Source organism: Brachycentrus maculatus, unplaced genomic scaffold (assembly GCF_059751285.1).
Source record: "Brachycentrus maculatus isolate JH-2025_06_01 unplaced genomic scaffold, ASM5975128v1 h1tg000261l, whole genome shotgun sequence".
In the NCBI taxonomy this organism is placed as follows: Eukaryota; Metazoa; Arthropoda; class Insecta; order Trichoptera; family Brachycentridae; genus Brachycentrus; species Brachycentrus maculatus.
In genome coordinates, this window is record NW_028281012.1 from 486,869 (window position 1) to 508,843 (window position 21,975).

Genomic DNA, 21,975 nt, shown 5'->3' on the forward strand with positions numbered 1-21,975 from the left:
ATTGACAATAGATTCGTATACTTAAGTGTATTGGGACAGCAAATTCATTACTATAATTTATGAAGTAACATATCTAAGTTTATCAATATTCTTTGCTTTTTCAAGCTTCAATCTATTCTATTAGAAATATTTATTTATTAGTAGACGGAAAAGGCCAAAACACCGAGCGTCGTTTCATTAAATTAAGTTTTCTTAGGTATACTATAGCAACATACTTACTGATCACATAATTGAAGTGTTCTTCAGCGAATTGAAGTTTATTTCTCTCCGCCTCCCTGGTGTAGTGGTTACCAGATTTGGCTACCGTGACAGAGGACCCGAGTTCGATTCCCGGTTTCGAGGGGGGTGAGTACCAAATAAATATAAGTTCGTGAAACGTCCCAACGAAGAATGTAGAGTAATCGCTCTTTTCAGTAAGTTACTACCTTTGTCCATGTCTCGCAGTTAATACTTTTTTTTCGAACCCTTGTCCGCACCCCCATGGTGCATAGGGCACTGCATCATATAAACGCAGTGTTATCTTGATCGTTAACACACGAAGGAAAGGTGATCAGCCCTCCGCTTCAGGTACCAGTCCAGGGTAATATTGAATAAATATTAGAGTTGAAAAATCACATATATTTATTAGACCCCCCCTCTGGGAATCGAACCCAGGACTTCTAGAACGGTAGCCGAGCGCGCTGACCACTACACTACAGAGGCGGACAAACATATATAAAACTTAAACCAAATCACATTATAATAATACACTTCTTCTATATACATTTATTGATAGACGCCGTGACGTGGAATCTTAGGCAGACGTTTGACTGCGAAACTGACATCGCGGATTCGATTCCCCTAATATGGATATTGAAATTTATAATGTGTTTCTTGAAAATTTCTGAAGGTGTTATCCTCACTCTTATTTACAACAGTGTGGCTGTTATTCTTCTTCTTCTTCTTCTTTTAGGACTAGGTCCTGTCATTCTCGGGTCGCTCCTGGGAGGTGGAAGACCAGCTATCCTTCCATCGTTTAGGTGGTCTTAATGAGGGTGTGATCCCGCTTATGTTGCTGTCCGCTGCCACCCTCACCACTCGATCCGAACTCGCTGTTCTCACACGATCTCTCCAGAAACGTCTTCTTTCTCTTCCCCATCGCACAACATCTTCAACATCGCGGATTTTTCTTATATCTGAGTTTCTTACTCTGTCGCGAAGTGTTAGGCCTGCAATGTTATGTATGTGGTTGTTATTGTATAATATTTTAAAAATATGTTAACGCTCAGTATTTCCATAACCCTAAAGTGTAAACACACTATAACTAGTTACGAACTTGCATAGTTCATTATATAAGACTATTCGTAACCCGAAAGAAATGTTCTACCTTAAACGAAGAAAGTTCAAGTACACATTTCTAAGTATACATTTCAAAGTTCACATTTCTTGATGCAATTTATAAAAAAATAATAAAAACACCAACCGAAAAGGTAATTCCCAATGATTTGCTTATTTTACCAGCGACCGGTTTTCATAATTACCGATATCGTCCAACAAGTCTGACGTTTAGATAACGGCGAAACCCGGCCGCTGGAATAGATAGAAGACGGTTATTTGGTTGTTATATAATTTAATTCATTATTGCACGACTTGATTTTTGTGTCGGAGTTTTCTCCACTAAACTATGTTTCTCACTCCGTTTCCCATACATTTTGTGGATCAAAGAATTATTCACAAACATCATTTTATATATCTGGAGATATGATCACCGTCCACACTGTCATTCACTACTCTTGAATATGAATATTATTTATAGATTCAGCATTAACTTTGTGGAATGACATGTTGATTTTTTTAAATTAAACACTTGTATTATCCCACTTAATGAGTTTTATTTCATTACACTCGACTAGTTTCGAAAAATAACAGACGTTTTCATCTACAGGTGAAAAGTAAAAATAACGAGAGAAAAATATTCATAAAAAAATATATACATATATATATATATATATATATATATATATATATATATATATATATATATATATATATATATATATATATATATATATATATATATATATATATGTATATATAGAGGTTCGTAGGGTAATAAATAGGGGGGGGGGGGGTTGAGAAAGCTCTTTATGAAGCTATTTGAGTTTGTGTGTACCACTGAGATTTTTTGTCTGTGGAACACGTGACCCAAAACCCCCGCAAAAGCAAAACCCGTTCACAAACCGACGTGTTTTGCTTTCGCAATCTCATAAAGAACATTAGTAATAAAATGGAAAATAATTAAATTAAATTGTTAAGATGAAAGATTCGGAAAACAAAATGTCAAAGAGGAAAACCTTTACATCGTTTTAGGGATTCAGTTAGATTAAATATTTTATCATTATTATTTGCTACCGCTTTTCCATGTTGAATCACTAGATGTTTGAAACAAATAATTGATTATTTCAGCTCAGCGATTCGATGGTTGAGCTTCCAGAAAGCAGAATCGTACCGCTCGTATTGATCGCCGGTCTGCGCTCGGGGGATGGGCGGTGGGCGGCGCTGGGGGAGCGCATACAGAATACATTACGAAAGGGTAGTCGCCCTCTATCTCGGGGAATACATGACATCATCATCTCCTGTGCACCGATACTCACACTCTTCAATAACAAAAACACACATAAATGCATAATAACTCACGGCGGTACCATTGCACGACGTTAACACTTTGGTTAACCCTTTCAATGCCAGAATGTTTTAATATGGCCGTACCCAGCAGGCAGTGACTTTTTTCAACAAAAATGTGAAATCTTTTAGAAAGATGACTGTAACTTTGATACTATCGGTAAATTGTAATATTTTAGTGTTTCTTGATCTCCCTAATAGATGTTTCAACATTCTAATTGAAAAATATTGCTATATATTCTAGTTAGATAGCGCTCATTTTGTATGGTCGGCCTGGCGAGCACGGAATTGGAGAGCGCGTTAACGCGCTCGTAGCACCGAACCGGTTAAGAGGACTTTTGGGCTTACCATCCCAGAAAAACCACGATTTAAACATAAATATACAATTCAAAAGCTAATTCATAAACACTGTGCTATTGTTTTATCTTCGGCGCGACGAAAATGTCTCTTGGAATTTATTTAACTAAATGTACGCAACGTTATAAAAATCATTAACTAAATGACTAACATAAACTCACTCTGAAAGGAGTGGAGGCTTAGTAAAAATAAATAACTAACAAGTAAACGCAGTTCACGTTATGCCTACCTCCTTTTTTGGCCGTGTGCATAACACTGCGAAATAAAATAAAACTTATCAACATCCGACATCCGGTGTTGAAGGAAATAGAGAAGAGGTGTAAGTCATAAACAAATTTAAAAAAAAAAATTTTTCGTTATGTAATACACCTACTATATGTAATATATGTTTCATATTTGGATTAATTTATTGCATGTTGTTGGTCAACCTTGATACGTAAAAATGTTTTTATTTGAAGAATATCACAGCTTTACACAACTTATTTCAAACAAAATTAGTTTTATGTGCTTCGTTTTTCTCGTTTCTCTTTGAGTATTTTTGTAATATTACAACTGTCTGTAAGATGTAATTCAAATCTGAATATCGATATACAACTTAGTGAGAGAAAAAAACATAGTATGAATAGAGAATTTTTGTACAACCCTGAAGGAATCCCTAACACAGGGGTCGGCAACATTTTGGACCAAAAGAACCAAACGTGACCAAAGTTGTGGTCTCGTGGTTAGTGTCGCGGACTCTTAAGTCACAGTTTTTCGGTTCGAATCCACTCTACTACAAATTGATACCTATTTCTAATAATGAGCCGCTTAGGCTCTCAGAAATAGTATGAAATTGAAATATTTGTGTAAACAATGAAAACACAAATATTTTTCTTTTTACAATAAATTATATAATAAAACGGTTTGAAAATTTTTGGGAAGCCAATTTTCAATTTACAATAATTTAATTTAATTATTTAAATGTTTAAAGGAACCTACAAGTATTTTATAAGTAACCGATTTTTAAACAGAGAGCCTTTTATTGGCATATTGAACATGAAAGTAGCTTGAAACTAGTGTGTTTTTTTCAAAGATTATTTTCTTTTCAATGCTTACATTTTTAACAAGAATAAGGTGTAATGAGGGTTCACGTGTGCTTAAACGGCACCATCCCTCCTTACTCGACTGAATTAAAATGAATATGCACAAAATATTAATTTTTTATTCTGTTAAAAATATCATTTTGAATTTGACAAAGAAAGAGCCACACAAATTGCTTAAAGAGCCGCATGTGGCTCGTGAGCCACGCGTTGCCGACCCCTGCCCTAACGTACTGTCCCAAATGTATCTCATACTTTTATGAATCATGACGTCAGATCCGACGGATCCGGCACTTCTCGCTAGGTTACCGAAAGCCGAAATATCGGATTTTGGTAACCAAAGCGTTAACAATACAGAGAAGAGAAGGTGCTTATTTTAGTCACTTGGAACGTACTAGACAAACTCAACTTCACTATCAATAAACAAAGAACATGAGCTAAAAAAATTTAAGAATATCAACAACAATAAAAAATTAAAAACCTTGAAAGGGTAATGCTGATTTTTTTAAACCTTTATTTATACTCAAATAAACAACTGCAGTAGTGTTGTATTTACAGTGGCCGCTATTGAAGCTCAATAAGCTGCAAAACTAGGAATTGAGAATAATACTTAAAATACAAAACAAATACAACTAATTTGAGGAATTTCTCTATTAGATTTAAATAAAAGAGAAACTAATTTCCAATGTACACATTTTTAATTACTGAATCCAATGCCGAAATATTTTATTAGGAACATTATATAAAATGGTGAGTTCTATAATTATAAAACTGGAGATGGGAATAAAATTAAATTACCTTACAAGAAAAAATCATATTCTCAAAATTGCTTCTTGTCCTACAGGTTTAAAATATATTACGAGATTCCTGAATTCACGAAGAATGAAAAAAAGGTGAATGAATTTTAACAGAAACATGATATAAGTGTAAGATAAAAATGTTCATGTATAATATTTTTTGACACCTCATCAAAGATGAAGAATAATATGGAAGTCTGGGCATTTACGGGGCTGACGACTGTCATATGCAGGTTTAAGTGATCACTTTACACGCGTGTAGCATTAACCAATTCTACCCATTATCGACAACCACATTACTCAAATTCTTGGAAGTTCTATATATATGAACCAATTTTGAAACATTGTTCTTGAATCACTAGAGACATCTATTGGTGAGATGAAAAGAAGATTTTTACTGAGCAGAAACTCTTTTATTAGTATTTCATGTATAATAGTTAAGTAATTATGTAGTATGCAACAATTAAATATTAAAACAATAAAATAAAAATCGATTGAGGTTTACACCGCAGAAGACAGATTTATACCGCAGAAGTCCAGATCTAGTCTCGAGTTGACAACACGACACAATCGAGATAAAGCAGCATAATTTTCTACAGAGTTCGAGGAACAAGCAATCCATTAGTTCTGGATCTACGCGAAGGTATATTGAATTTTGTTTGACCTACTCATAAACATACATAATTTTATTTTATACATTTAATTTATTAATACAATAGATTTTGCGTTTAATTTGTAAAACTCCATTTTAATTTATGTATTAAATTTTAAATCAAACACTGATTTTTTGAGTCTACTAAGTTGTATTTTATTGTAAAAATTGTATCGCTATATAGGACCATTTAATCTTCACATTCGTTTAAAAATGCCATAACTAGGGGAAACAATTGTCACAAAATTGATTTTTTATGTGTTTTGTCAAACAATAAAATATAACTTAGAAGACTCAAAAAATCAGTGTTTCATTTAAGATTTAATATATAAATACATAATTTACATTTTAAACCAAAAAACATAGGCTTATTTCATATTTTAACGAATTTAGAGTATTCAAGAACAATGTTTCGAAATTGGATTTTATATATATATATTGTATATATATATATATATATATATATATATATATATATATATATATATATATATATATATATATATATATATATATATATATATATATATATATATACATATACATACATACATAGGTGTGAAAGTTCTTAATACAGAAATGCTCGTTCATCTTTCAGCATTTAAAGTCGGTGGAATCAATATAATTTATTTTTTGACGAAGATTAATAAAGAGCTTCTTTACATCTCACCAATAGATGTCTCTAGTGAAGTTCTAGTGATTCAAGAACAAGGTATTGGTTCATATATATAGAACTTCCAAGAATATGAATAGTGTGGTTGTCAATCATGGAAGAATTGGTGCATGTTACACGTAAATGTTTGTCACGTAAATGGTTGTCAATCATGTTAGAATTGGTGCATGTTACATGTTACATGTTGTGTGTAAAGTGATCACTAAACCAGCCTATGACGGTCGTTAGCCCCGTGAATGCCCAGACTTCCATATCCTCCTTCATGTTGAGATGTTAAAAAATAATATAAAAATGACTAAATTTTATATTATAAACTAGCTGTATCTAATGCTGTGGCTAGCGTAAATGGTGGGACGATATGAAAACGGAGCTGCATAAATTCTTCGAAATCATTATCATTAATAGAAAATATTTTAAATTTAAAATGAACAACACGATTCAAATGATTCATAACAGTTTCGAAAGAACACGTAATGGCTATTTTTTATATTATAAATTAGCTGTAGGTACCCAGGATCGCTATGCTGTGTCTAACTAAATCCATGTTACCTCATCACTTTGTTTCCAGAAATAGAAATATGTGTGCATACATATACCTGAACCAACGAGATTAACTGACCCTACAGTAATGGATGTTTAATGTGGGTTTATCAAAATGGATATTAGATTAGCAGATTTACCTATGTTAATAAGCGCGGCACTTTGAGTGAATTACGTATTAATCACACATTCACCGGAAAATAAACAAACTAGCGCCGGTCAATCGATTTAACCCTAGAATACTAAACTATAGTTAAAATTACGACGGCAAAATGACGGTTCTTGGAAAATACGATATTCTCGTCTTTCCCGCGCCCCCTACTTCATAGAACCTTCTGTCAGTGTACAACGCGCTGTTATTTGTTGTGCTGTTGTGGTTGAGCGTCATTTGTGTGCTGACTTATAGCAAGTGTCGTAAAATTTACGAAAAGTTTAGTATTTACGTGTTGAGCAAAGTTAATTGTAGTTTATTTTGCGTTTTATGTTTACCTTCATCACTATTACTTATTTTCGATTTTTTTTCAGGTACCTACTTTAAAATATTGTTCTAGATGTCGCGAAGACTTCGAGACGATGAGATTAACCGGTTGTTGGATGCGGATTCTCATGATGATGATGACGAAAGAGCACAACAGCTAGAGATATCGAGTGAGCCAGAAGATAACCTGGAAGTGGAGAAGCATCAGCTGATCAACGATTTTATTTTGGCAATGGCTGATGGTCATATGGAGCCTCACCTGGAAGAGAGAATACTTTGCGGCTTGAAATAAAAGATCTCATAAAAAGTATCTTGGAAAATATGTTCCTGAAGCGGCAACAATTCAAGAATCAATTTTTTCAAAACATTATGCCTTTTGTCCATCCAAGTCAAGAAAAATGACAACAAACTTTTGCATGAAATGCAAAATAACCATATGTAGGGTGTATAACACATACATGTGTCCCAACTATATGGAATATTTTTTGTGTTCATTATTACATGATCTCTTAAAGGTAAAGAATGCCATAATTGCTTCTGAAATAATAAAAGTTTTTGAATATCTTATTATTCTTGTTTTATTTCAGTCGTATTTTTTACGAATGTTTAGTCAACGACGTCACTCGTAGTATAGTTTACTAATCTAGGGTTAAGGGAAGTATGACTAGCAGCGCAATGAGAGTTTGTAAAGGGTTCGAAGGGGGCATTTAATGGACTTACATACTATAAATTGGTGACGGGTAGTAGAAAACTGATCGTACCCCCGTGATGCCCTTTGTGCCATACCAAACCTAATAAAGTTTCACTTAAAAAATCAATAAATTAATTAAATATTGTTTCTATTAACTTTCTAAACGCGAGTTAATCGTATTTTGTTTATTTAGAAAAATTAAAATAATAAAGGTTCATTTGACCAACGTAGTTGCACAAGGGGGCACGAGAACAAGCTAGAGAAACACGCTTTATACAGTATCTACTCAATGAATTAGGGCCACGCAGAATTTCGCGCAATTTCTCAATTCAAACAGGAATAACTCAGAGAAAACCTTGAATAAAACAACATTGAATTTTATTTACACATGAACACTTTATTACGCTTAAATTATGCATATATTTTCATATAAATATAGTTAGTATTTAGTATTTCCACCTTTGGCAGAAATAACTGCCTCAATTCTTTTTTGGCATACTTAAAATGCACTGTTTTATCATGTTTTTTATTTCTTCGTCTTCTGACCAAATTTTTTGAATATTTTTTTTAGACAGTCTACTGTCGGATTTGGAAATGAGTATACCTTATTTTTTAACATGATCCATACGTTTTCTATAGGATTAAGGTCCGGAGAATTTCCAGGCCAGGGTAGCAAAGGCAGATTTTTGTTAGACAAAAATTTTATTATTGATTTAGCCCGGTGGCAAGGTGCCCCATCCTGCATGAAGGTGTATGGACCTTCTGTTGGGTCGAGTGTATGGTAGAAGGGCAATAAAATTCGTTCGAGGACCTGCTTATAGGAATTTTGGTTCATTGTTCCTTCCACGAAAAACAACGGCCCAGGTAAATTGTTAATAATACATGACCATATCATTGTTGCAGGGGGGTGTTTGATAACTTTTACCACACAGGCCTCATTGTAACGTTCCATTGGTGTTCTTCTGATGAATCGACGGCTCTCAGTCACGGCTTCTAACCGGCACCCATCACTAAAGATGACCTGAAAAATAATGAAAATTTAAGTTTAATTCAAATATATAAGTTTATTTACTAAAATGATATGTTGAAAATTCAGTTTAAATAAATACCTTTTTCCAATCATCTACCGAGTAATTTCGATGTAGCCTGGCCCATTTTAATCGATTCGCTTTCATTCGTGGTGTCAATTTTGGTACTTTTACAGGGCGCCTGCATTTCAGATTTACTTCGTAAAAACGTCGCCTCAGTGTTGATACCGATATATTTATACCCTCTTCTTCCAATTTTATTTTTAATGTTTTTGCTGATGCACTACGGTTTTCTAAGGCACTTTGAACGATTTTTCGATCAGTCCTCGGTGTTGTTTTTCTAATCCTACGACAGTTCTTTCGCCGATTGCTGGTGGCGGGTGACTGGTTTTTTATTGATTTTGAAATTCTGTCCACTGTTTGAAGAGAAACGTTTTCTTTTTTTGAAATTTCTCTATTAGATAGTATTCCTAATTTCAGTAGCACTATAACACTAGACTTTTTTTCCTCAGAAATGTCTTTACTTTTTCCCATTTCGTCCTTTTCAAAAAAAACACTTGTGTTTACAAAAAAAATTATACTTTATGAACTAAAATTAAAAATTAAGTTTTTTTCACAAGACACGATAACTATATAACCTCTCTGAACAAAACAATAACCAGAACTCAAGAAACTTCACTAATAAATGAGATAGGACTATTTTTTGAACTTTCAACTATCTGTCTACCTGTGCTAATTAGGGACCTTTCTCAGAAAAAGGGTTTGAACTTTTGTAAAGGGTTAAATAATCCAGGTATATTTTACATATTATTGAAGGTAATATACATGATATTAGATGTCAATAGAAAACTTAAAGTATTTATGTAAAATAAATATAATAATCCAAAAGATTTCAGAGTATTCAAAAAAATAATGGGTGGCCCTAATTCATTGAGTAGATACTGTAGTAAGTATAGATATCAACATCCATAAGCTGCTCGAAATTTATTTAGGCGTAGTAAGCGTAGTTTTTTTTCACTCGCAGCAACTTAAGATGATAAAAGAAACACCCCTTAAGAATCGCTTGAGGTTCTTGTGAATTCGTTTATGGTGTCTCGACTGGACTATTGTAATGAAATTTATGCAAATCTTCCTAAGTTCCAAATTGATATGCTCCAATTAGTTTTCCATACCGCAACACAATTGATAACCGGAATACCAAAATATTCACACATCTCGGAAGAGACCTTCATAGGTTGAAGTGTCCAGAAAGAATAACGTTCAAGAATTTACTAAACAATGAGTCCATTCGCCAGGAACTACGCTTGGATGGCTTGACTCTGGCCAATATCTGTGCCCGACGGATTCTCCAGTTCTTTGGACACGTTGCGCGTGGCAACGAGGATAGCCTGTAACGACTAGTTGTGATCGGTAGCCTGGAGGGAAAGAGAGGGAGAGGAAGATCCCCACACGATGGACCGATCAAATTAAGGCAGCAGTAAGCACCTCAGTGGTTGAGCGCTACGTGCAGCGCAGTCAAAGGATAACTGGAGAAGAGTCATTGTTTCTGCAAGGGTCACAACCCTCAGCAATGAGGAATAAGACGGAGAAGGGCAATTCACGAATTGACACCGATGTATATCTCAAAACTCTGTTATCCTGAGACAATTAACGGAAGACAAGCAACCCTTTGGCAAAGCAAATCAGCTATCGACAGGCTATCGAAGTCCAAACGTTGTCTCAGTGATAGTGCCTTCGCCGCTGTGAAAATCTGAGAAAATCTAGAATTCTCCTGAATTTCGATTTAAACTTTTTCACCCTTTTCGAATCTATTATTATCCATGGTGACTAGTTTAAATGTAAATTTTTATTTCACTTTTACAATGGACATTTTTTGCATTTCGTGACTATCTATACGTAAATATTTCATTTTAAAAGGGAAAAATTGTAAAGATGTAAAAATAGGTAAATTGTACGGCGCCCTTGAGATGACTACCCAAAAACGGTGCTTTACAAATTTCCAATTATTATTATTCTTATTATCTGTACAGATTTAATTAATTACATATATAATATATTAAACGGCTCCTCACCCAGCCCTTTACACGTTTGAATGATATTCTCCGTAAAACAGTATTTATTTAGAAACGTTATATGACGCAGGTAATTTTCTCCATCGGATTTCTCCGTTCCCTAATTAAAAGTTGGTAGAATTCGAACATCATATTATTTAATTAAATAGGGAAACGAGGGTTAGAAGTACTCGTATAAAATGTTACCTGATTAAATTATCCAATTATCGGCAAAGCTTCTCTTTACAGTACACACGTGATTAAAGCTCACATCTGTGCGCGTTTGAAAATGTAATGAACATTTCGTTGTATGACTCAGTAAACAGAAATGTAGATACCTTCCTCCATAACCCTACATCCCCGTTCAACCGTAAGTCTTTTAGTTCAAAGAGCCACTTTTTACTAATATCAAATTAGTAGATACAATTGAATTCGAAAGCATGTCTTCTTTATTCTGGGTAAAGTCAACATTTCAAATGTTCCTTTTTATACTCAAATACTGGATTTAACCGCACAAAGGATTGTTACGAACATTATCCTTACTATCGTAAACAGTTGCAATGAAGTTTTCATTTAAGTATTGGGTATTTACAGGGCTTACGATCTGTCATTTACTCATTTGAGGGATCACTTTATTTATACACCGTGTAACTTTCACCCGTCTACTATGATAAGAACCAGCATAATACATTTTTTTTAAATACCGTATACCAGATATTCTACGCGGTTGATGAAATAATTGGTACAATGAAAGATCATAAGTTCTGAAAATGCAAAAAATTCCATAAATAAACATGTCTCTATTAACATAGCAATAATAATCTGGATGAAGTCTAAATTCCGTAAAATCGCGATTTTGGGCTATTCTAGTTTGAGACATTTTTCTGTACTAAATTATTCAACTTGCAGAAATCACAAACAATACTATACACATTACGTGCATGTTTCTGTTGAGTAGGATTTTGTAATTCCGTAATAATCAAGACACCAATAAACAACACCTTGAAAGTTTTGATGTCTTGCACTGTGTATAACAAATACTTCTCTAGTTTATTAACAAATTTTAAAACAGATTATTTCATGATATATTTTTTATTTTAAACAACATGTTCTTAATGCAATGTAATAAAGTAAATATGATGAATAAAGAGGCCATTCAGTAAACGAGGACGATATATTTACATCTAATAGAACCTTGATTATCCGGACTGTATGAAGACAAAGAAATTCTGATGCAAAAGAAAAACATAAAATATGTTATACTATTCACCAGTGACTTAGAAATTGTGATATATTTCATGCCAAGTAAGTGCAGCAATTTTTATATATAATAATAATAATAATCTATGGTGGCAGTGCCTGCAGCCGTTTTTGGTTACCATACATGAGGTCTGATGCTCGATTCTCAACACTTTTATTCATTATACCTAAGATGTCATCCAGGACTAGCGCCTGGAAAGAAAGACTGATCACCTTGCCATCGTGTAATTTAGGATCAAGACATTTCATCTGAATACATTTCAGCACTCTTATTTCTGCTGTCCAGATAAGGTATATGGTTAAACTTATAATAATTCTACAAAAGCATAATGCCAACAAATTATTTTTGTGAAAATATATTTCGGCAGCTACCGTTTTTTAATAACAAACGGAGCCGCTTTTCTTTCACTTATAAACACATTTTGCCTTTATTATGAAAAACTAACGCCATGGTTTATGCATTACATACCGATACGTAATTCAACAATTCTAGCATAGGTAACCAAAATTAATCATAAAAGTTAATCAAGCACAGAGATATGGCCCAGTCAGTAATCGGACGCGCCGAAATTACGCAATATGACTTAATATTATTACGTGTCACGTGTCGTGACATTAGCCGAAATCAATTATGAATCAGGAATCCTACGCTAGAGTAGGTCGTCTTATTGTCGAAGGCGACATTCGTTGATTGACCAATGAAGTTATACGTAAGACCCCGTATCGAGTGAATAACATTTTATCAGCGACACAACAGATATTCATACTTATTTCTTTCCAAACGAATACTCTTATCAAAGTACAAAATTGAGTACAGGGATTTGGAAAGTATCACTATGATGAGTGAAGAAATGTAATACATTCAACTTACGATATCATAAAAAATAATCTAAGCTAAGAAAATACGTTTTGTTTATACTCTTCGACAGTTTATACATCTTTTGTTAAACTATAATTGGATCTGTATAGTGATGCATTGATGTTTTTTTAAGAGACAGAAAAAAGGTATTTATTGTTTCATGGTATGTATTTTTCAGTAAAATCTTCTGGAACAATAATCGAATTATCTTATTCTTCCACTCAATCTTTTTTGCCTTATAATTCAGCATTTGCTGCTTCCTTGATGACTCCTGATATTTTATCAAGTTTTTGACAGGTGTAAATTACATGAGGCCTAATCTGGACGTCGATGAATGAACAATTTCTTCGAAACAACAAGACGTCACGACACTGCAACTCTGTCGGACCTTGCGTACTGGTTTACTTTTCTTTTTAAGAAATGTTTAGATTTTGAAATATTACCCTTTAATTTCCGTTTAATTTATGAATGATGTAAAAACATCAGCGTTATATGCACTCTTTTTGGAGCTGGACCACCCTTGTCAGTCTCGTCACGGACAGCATAGACCCCTGCTTTGATCAAAATCAAATAAATGAACCCAAGTTATATACAACATTTTGAGTGTGTCCAAATACTTGTTCACAAATCTGGATTATCTCCAATTATAAGAGTTAATTTTCCAATTATTTTTGTCTATTTTTCAAGTCTGGGCATTTACGGGGTATACGACCGTCATAGGCTCATTTCATCTCACCAATAGATGTCTCTAGTGAAATTATAGTGATTCAAGAACAATGTTTCGGAATTGAATGGTATATATAGAACTTCCAAGAATTTGAGTAGTGTGGTTGACAATCATGGGTAGAATTGGTGAATGTTACACCTGTGTAAAGTGATCACTCAAACCAGCCTATGACGGTTGTAAGCCCTTTAAATGCCCTGACTTCCATATTATTCTTCATCTATGTTGAAATGTAAAAAAAATGGTGACAACATCAGTTGAATCCATGCCACATAGCAACAACAACTCTTAAGAACATTCAATGCGATATTATTTTGATGATGTGAAACGATTATCACTCAACTTAAGGTTATCTTGGACTTGAATCACTAGAATTTCACTAGAGACAACTATTATTGAGCAGAAACTCTTTCTTAGTGATTCTTCTACAATGTCTAAAAATTTTATCATATAAGTATTATATATAATATGAATATATAGAATATATGGAAAAAGAATCATATATAGAACTTCCAAGAAATTGAGTAATGTGGTTGTCAATGATGGGTAGAATTGGTGAATGTAACACGTGTGTGATCACTTAAACTAGCCTATGATGGTCGTAAGCCCGGTAAATGCCCAGACTTCTTTATTCTTCTTCATCTTTATTGTCAAAAAATAACAAGAATAATAATAAATTATTTCCTTGATAATTCCATCACCGGTTGGCAGTTTAAATAGTCTACTCGGTTACTAATATCAGTAATTACAACCGAATAACGAAAATTAATGCCTAAATCGAATTGCGAATTAAATGCCTTAAAATGAAAAAAAAATAGAAACAACATAAAATAAATATAAAAAAAAACTTTTTTCTTGAATGTTTTCCGCAGATACTTTGTGGTACATTTTATAATATCTTTATAAAATTAATAGACTTTGTTTTCACCACTTTTTTTTATTCATATAATTCAACCTACCGGTTTCAACAATACATTGTCATCGTCAGGGTTTAATTTAGATATTTAAAAAATAAAAATAAAACATTAAAAATATTAGAATACTTTCACAAAAAAACTTCCACACACTCCGAATGTGAAAGTTTTTTTGAGTGTGAGGAAGTTTTTTTTGTGAAAGTATTCTAATATTTTCAATGTTTTTTTTATATCTTCAATAAACCCTGATGATGACAATGTATTGTTGAAACCGGTAGGTTGAGTTATATGAATAAAAAAAAGTGGTGAAAACAAAGTCTATTGATTTTATAAAGATATAAAAAAGACTCTCTGTCTCATTCGATGGATTTAAAAAAATCATCCCACTTATTCATTTGTATTGACTATCCTCCGCTGTTAAAAAAGGTTACAATATTGACCTAAAGGTGCCAACACTGTTAACAAAAGTTTTACTTTAAAATATTAAACAAAACGGTTAGGCAGATAACAAAAGTTATGCGTATCGCCGCTCCTCGGGTTCTTAAGATTTATGTTGAAAAAGGTCTTTGAGATATTTACGTTTGCGAATTCAAAGTTTGAGAAATGTCTGGGGATCAGTTTAAAACTTGTTTCAATTTAAATTGTGCAATTTACATTCAATGTAAATTGAAGCGAGTTTTAGTTGACTGATCTTCAGACACTTCCCAAACTTTGAATCCGCATACCTTAATATAACAAAGATAACTTTTAAGATATACGTATCGTCAGAGCAGTGTCTACAACAAGAAGATTAACTTATTATATAATAAAAAAATATATATATATATATATATATATATATATATATATATATATATATATATATATATATATATATATATATATATATTTACATATATACTTTAGATGCAAATGTATGGCGAAAACAATATAAATGAAGGAACAGGTTCGTTCAGCAGCCATTGCATTACAGTACATGTAAGTTAGACGTAAAGGTAGCTTCGGTAATACGGTTGATTCTACGGTTATTTTCGCTATAATATACCGTTAATAAAAATAGCAAGACGTTTGTACTTTGAAACTAGTTGTGTGAATTATTGGTCGTGTCAACTAAACGTAAGAGGGTCTCGCAGTTGAAACAGTTTACATTGGAAAAGTAATAATGTACTGCCACAATTAGGGCCAGCTGTGTTTAGAAGCCCAATTTTAAAAATCAAAATTCTTTCATCGTTACAGGCGTTGGCCGTTACTAACACAGCTACTATAATGAGTTTAGCAAAGCATTTTGTATTAGTAAAAAGTAAGTCAACATATTCCCATGTACTCGTATTAAACTAGATGCAACACCGGGCGGTCGCAAATGTCTTTGTACTTTTTGACTCCACTCATGTTTGACTCGAGATTATTACTAGGACTGAGTGAACCAGTATTAACTCGCTCTCATTCAACATCGTGAATCAAATACGAGGGTAGTTCTAGAAGTACTTGATCTGGCGGTTTTTATTTGAAAATATACTATGGTCGAAAGCATCAACTTTAAAATACGTAAATTTAAGGTTTGAGTACACTGCATTGTTTAGTTTTTGTTTCAAAGCCATCAATACTAAAGACAGAAATTTGTAAACATGGCAAACATTGTCCATCTCTATGCGACACAATATTTTTTTTATTTCGGTCTCGGTCCCATTAATATCAAAGCCGAGCTAAATTATAATGTGGAGGAGATAGCTCATCCGCTTGCAACAGTAAAATATTGGGTAGCAGAGTTTAAATGAGCCCTTACTAACTTCCATGAGGAATATCGCAGTGGTCGACCAAAAAAGGTGACTATGCCAGAAATGGTTAAGAAAATTAGCGAAAAGGTAAGATTGAATGGCTGTTAACTGAAAGTGTGCGAGCTAGCAGACATATTTGGCATTACAAAAATTCCTTTGCATTGCATACTGACAGAAAATTTGAACAAGAGACAACTGCGCGCGAGATGAAGCTTGCTCATAATGGGGAAAAAACACCGTCTTAAGGATGTTTCAATGGAGTGTTTAGCGATGATTTACAGCATTGCTTAACATCTGAGACGCAGACGCAGAAGAAGCAGTCAAAACGTTGGACTGTTATAGGAGAATCGGCTCCAAAGAAAGCGAAGACAATTCCATCCAATGCCAAGGTTATGGAGTCGTTTTTAGGGAAGCTTGTGGGATAACGTTTATTTGTTATCTTCAAAAATAAAAAAACAATCGACAAGTATTATGCACACTTATTGCAGCATTTGGGTGATGATAGCCAAAAAGAAACGGGTGAAATTAGCGAAAAAGAAATTGTTGCTGAGTCAAGACAATGCGCTAGTTCACACGTCCGCTGTCGCGAAGGTCAACACCAATTAGTTGAAGTTCAAATTGCTTCCTCATGCAACCTTTTGGCCACATTTCACCCCCTCGGATTATTTTCTTCCTTTAGGACTTTAAATAAAAATACTCTTAAAAATTAACTTCGTTTAATACATTGACGTCAGTGTCAGCCACCGGTGGCCGACACAAGGCATTTCAACCCTTTGCACTCGAATGGCGACAGTATGTCAACATGGTAAATTGCCCAGTAAATCGGATGGCGACTATATGTCGCCACTATGTACCGTTATGTTGTTTAAATAATGAAAGGCCGGGATACGTACTAACGGAGGTACAATTATGTTCCGCCAGTTGCTCAAAGTCCTTGCTGGCATTAAGTCACCTAAAGTTTGTGAAAACTTTAGTAGATCAGTTGGTAGGGGACTTTCGGCAGATTCCAAGTAGGCCGGTAGTAGGCAGCTTTAGGGACGCCTGTCACTGACCGGGCCGGGCAGACCGTAGTGCCCAAGTCGAAAGAGGCGAGGGAGAATACCTCACAGACTGGCAACCCAGCGAAGTATATTCATCATTGAGATCCGCTGGGTTACGCCACTGCGAGAGGGGGGAGTTTTTAGCCAGTAAAAATCTGGCACTACCTGGCAGTACGGGCTGCCAGGTGTCTATGGAGATTTTCTCTCCCTTCGCAAAAAAAAGTAGGCCGTTTACTTCTTACACCGAGGTCCGCCTGGATGTCAAACTACTTACATGTTTTGCGTATAGGATCAAAATGAGACTGGTTTGCTTACGAAGGGACAAAAATTGGCAAAGACTTATGAGTTTTGTGACACTTGTCTTGGGCAACCTAGAATGCTTTTGGGCGATTTTTTTGTTAGATATCGTACATTGAAAAACTATAAAATTTTAAAATAGAAACCAATTGTCTTTATTTTTATTAAATAAACCTTTTTATACACTTATCGATTGGTTTTATTGTCAATTTGCATAATACCAATTTCCGGGTTTTTTGTATTTTTTTTTTCTAAAATCAACTATTTTTGTGCAAATTTGCAAAAAAGTACACTCGAGTTACTGGTATTATGTCACACAAAAAAAAGTCTCGAGTGCAAAGGGTCAATTATGTCTCGACGGCCACCGGAGGCTGACGCTTCGTACCTTATTGTCATAAAAAGTCAATGGCGCTAGGTGTTAACGAAAAACTGAAATGTAATTGGTACGTATTCGAAACCCAAAATGTTTCACCGAATATCAGGTAAAAATGGTACGATTATGGAAATCGTCCCTTAGGGGAATATTTAAATACCACATTGATATTCGTTCAATCATGAGGGTCTTTTTGTTTATTTTTCAAAACAAGTCAAAAGCATTTATCACGTTGAAAAAAATAAATACGCACAAGTTTCTCGGATAAAGGTTTTAAACATATTGCAGTGGAAACGATTCTCGTATATCATTTTTTTGAAGTAGGTACTAATAAAAATTTCGCGGAGTCCAATCATTTGCCCAGAATGAAAACTATTTAGGTACGTAAAGAAGTAGGTACCTAATTCATGCAACATGTATTATGTTTCAAACATCATTGATGTGTATTTTTGCAAGTAATTAATCAAAATAATTTACGAGAAGTTTTTTAGGTACTTCTTTTCTGTTAGTACCTACTCAAATTCATTTGGAAAGCGTGGAGAAAGTAACAACAATAAATCGAACTGGGTTTTTGTTATGCTCCAAAAATTTAACGGATGTTTCGATAGCTCGGTTACGCGTTACCTGCAATAACTATTTTTATTAAATAGTTCAATATTTCTTAGTTGCAATAAATTATTTAGTATAAATAAGCATTACAAACGCATCTCTTACGCCAAATTGACGTAGCCGTTGGTTGTGCATTTTATACTCTATAGTGGAAGAATGCACGAAAAACTATACGCTCTCAATTTACCTTTTAAAGTTATTAGCTGAAACATGTATATTGATACATTAGTAATTTTTATAACAGTTTACTACAGATTCCCGCAACCGTAAACCAATGATTTAAAAAAATGGATTAAATCGTAAATTGATCTCACCTGAAGCATGAACCTAGTTTTGTTTACAAGCAAAGTAGACACAATTCTCGAACCGCTCGCGAAGTTTTCATTCTCGAATTTGATTACGAAGTAAATACAAAGCACTTAAAACAAAACAAACATTCGCGCTTTAAAAGAAGAACCCATGAATAGACATCACAACACATAAAATAAATCATTTTCTTGGTTAAGTTAGCTCCACCTGGAGAGGTGTTTGGCTAAAAAGACGGTGAGACTCAAACACAAAAAAGTTTTTTAGCGCGAACGTGGACTTTTATTTATTAAAAGTATCTTGCAATGTTTCACTACGTACAAAACACAGTCCAGAGTTTTATACGGACAACTTTTACGTTTAAATAACTTGAATAAATCTCTAGGCTAGCGCCAGATGACAGTTTCGTGTAATTTTACGATCCGCGCTACCTACTAACCGATTGTACGAAAACAGCAAACATACATAATATAGTATGTACAAACATCAAACCAATGAATAGATCGTAAGCTTTAAAGTTAGAGTTTTGATAGTGAAATGTTTTTGTGAATCGTTGAAGACAAAGATGGCGCACTACAAAATATACGTTATCTCTTTTCAACCGTCTTGGGTGAAAAATACCATTTCTCAACAAACACTACACAGCCCGAAGAGATTTAACCCTCGGTCTACCACAAACAAAAACCATCGATAACTACCATTCTGATTCCAACAGGCCCTTATTTTAATTAATTTCTGACATATTGTTCTAGTTTTCCTATCCCTTTTGATTGGACAAATACTGCATTGGCTCTTCTTTTTAAGAGATTCTAGTTCTGCTGGTAAATGCTTGAGGACTATTTTCGCATGAGCCTCAACTAAGCCCTTACCTAATGTGATAATGAAATTTCTACTCTTACATATTTTTTAAACACAAGTTTTGTGTTTAGTTTTCTGGTAACCAAACTATGAAAGTTTTCACAACACTTCTATCGGTCATATTGTAAAACATAGTCGGTGGCCAACCTCTTGTCATTCTTTTCACACTGTTTAGTCTAGTTCTGATTCATAGTGTCTACACTACCTTTGTGAAATGTAGATTCACCTCAGGTTTCTTTTCTGTTCCATTGTTTGTTATTTAAATATTTTGATAGGTACTAAGAAGTGTCACAATTTTTCTTCTTTTCGGAAAGTACGAAAAATTTATTTTATTATTTTGTAAACCAAACATTGTGGAATAATTTTCACGATTTTTTGAGTTAATTAAGACACTAGGTTGCTCTGGTTTGATTTTAGATATCGTTCCTGTCATGGTTAGCTTTTTAAATAATAAATAAGTAGCAAGTGAATATGAAATGAAAAATTGAAAAGAAATATTTCATCATGAATTCTCAATGTATCTTACCAATCATTCTATTGTGCATTTTTGCTTTGATTTTTTTTCTCAAGCTACTTCTTTCCCAGCGTATATATATTTCTAGCTTCCGTGATTTGACAGAATGTACTGTCTAAATGGACATCTTCGAAAAGTGACAAGTTGTTCGTTAACATTCCAATCTGAAATTTATCCATCATTTACACTCATTCAAAACATTTGCAAATTTATCGTAGCTTGTCGGAAGTTCTGGCTATCCTTCATTCAACCGCATTGTTGAATCTTAGTACTCGCAATATATTTTGAAATCTTCCATGGCTCGTTATTTCATGGAATATTTTCCTACCACCTTGCACACTCCACAGTAGTGATATTTCTTCATTTTTGTATCTGTATTCCCTCCCCTCTTATCAAAAAGTCTGGAAATTCCCTAAATGCGATACGTGCTTTACGTAAACATATGGGTCCAGTGGACCCGCTCGGTAATTAGTGCTAGAAAGTTTTTATTAAAAAAAGACAGGTCTAAAAACATAACTTTCATTAAAAACTAGGAAAACAATTTAAAACAAACAATTTCATTAATTGATTCGGCAGCCACTTGGTGGTAAAATCTATCCATTTTTAATTTAAATCTTACTAATTAAATACCAATATATCTCAAATCTTAAAATAAACAAGTGACTTACAGCAAACCTTTCAAAATGACAATATTAAGAATTTCATGAAACTCAACATTAACTTCGGAACAGGTTCGTTGGACCCGCTTGGTAAACAGAGGGTTAATATTAGAGGGAGCAAAAAGTTTGTTTTTGTACAGATTCGTTGGTAGGCTTTTTTTATTGGCTACCCTGAATTTCCTGACTGAACCCGCCTCTATTTCGCGGTATACATGCTCGCCGATTGGAGGTTATGATTGGGCTGTTTATTGTACATATTTGTGTTAATATTGAAGGAAAGTTACTGTAATTTTTAATGCAAACTCGTATTTATGGGTACGAAATTACGTCCGCAAAAGAACGCAACGTCAAAGTGTTATTTTCACGGGTTATTGAGTGTGTCTAATCCTTTGAGTCGCCAAAATTACAGCAATTTACATATATGTATTCACATGAAACCGAAGATATGTGATTCAATGATTGTTTTAGAACAAATATATGCACTTCATTTAATATCATTGTTCAATTCAATCGATTCATTTGTAATTTGAAGTATATTTGACATGCCAAACAAACGACAATGGATCTGACATTTGCCCTCCAAAAGCACAGGTCCACACTCGAAGTTGAGGAATCATTTGGGCGCCTATTTTTTTCGAAGTTTAAACCCGACATTAAGTAATACGAATTTAATTTGAACTGTTATTTGTTTATGTGAACATTTCAACATTATTTTCTCAATTAATAATTAAATTCGTTTCATATTTTCCTTTTATTCTTAGTGTTAAAGATAAAACTGAA

At 33.8% G+C, this 21,975-nt stretch overlaps 1 protein-coding gene across 1 annotated transcript in view; it reads right to left on the reverse strand.

Moving 5' to 3' along the window:
- The window catches only part of LOC148305788 (ras-GEF domain-containing family member 1B-like), a 136,778-nt gene extending 117,157 nt beyond the window's left edge, over positions 1–19,621 (reverse strand). The window contains exon 1 of the mRNA XM_088266085.1: positions 19,173–19,621. The gene's annotated coding sequence lies outside the window, so the exon portion shown is untranslated. The remainder of the gene's footprint in view (positions 1–19,172) is intronic.
- Between the last annotated feature and the right edge of the window lie 2,354 nt (positions 19,622–21,975).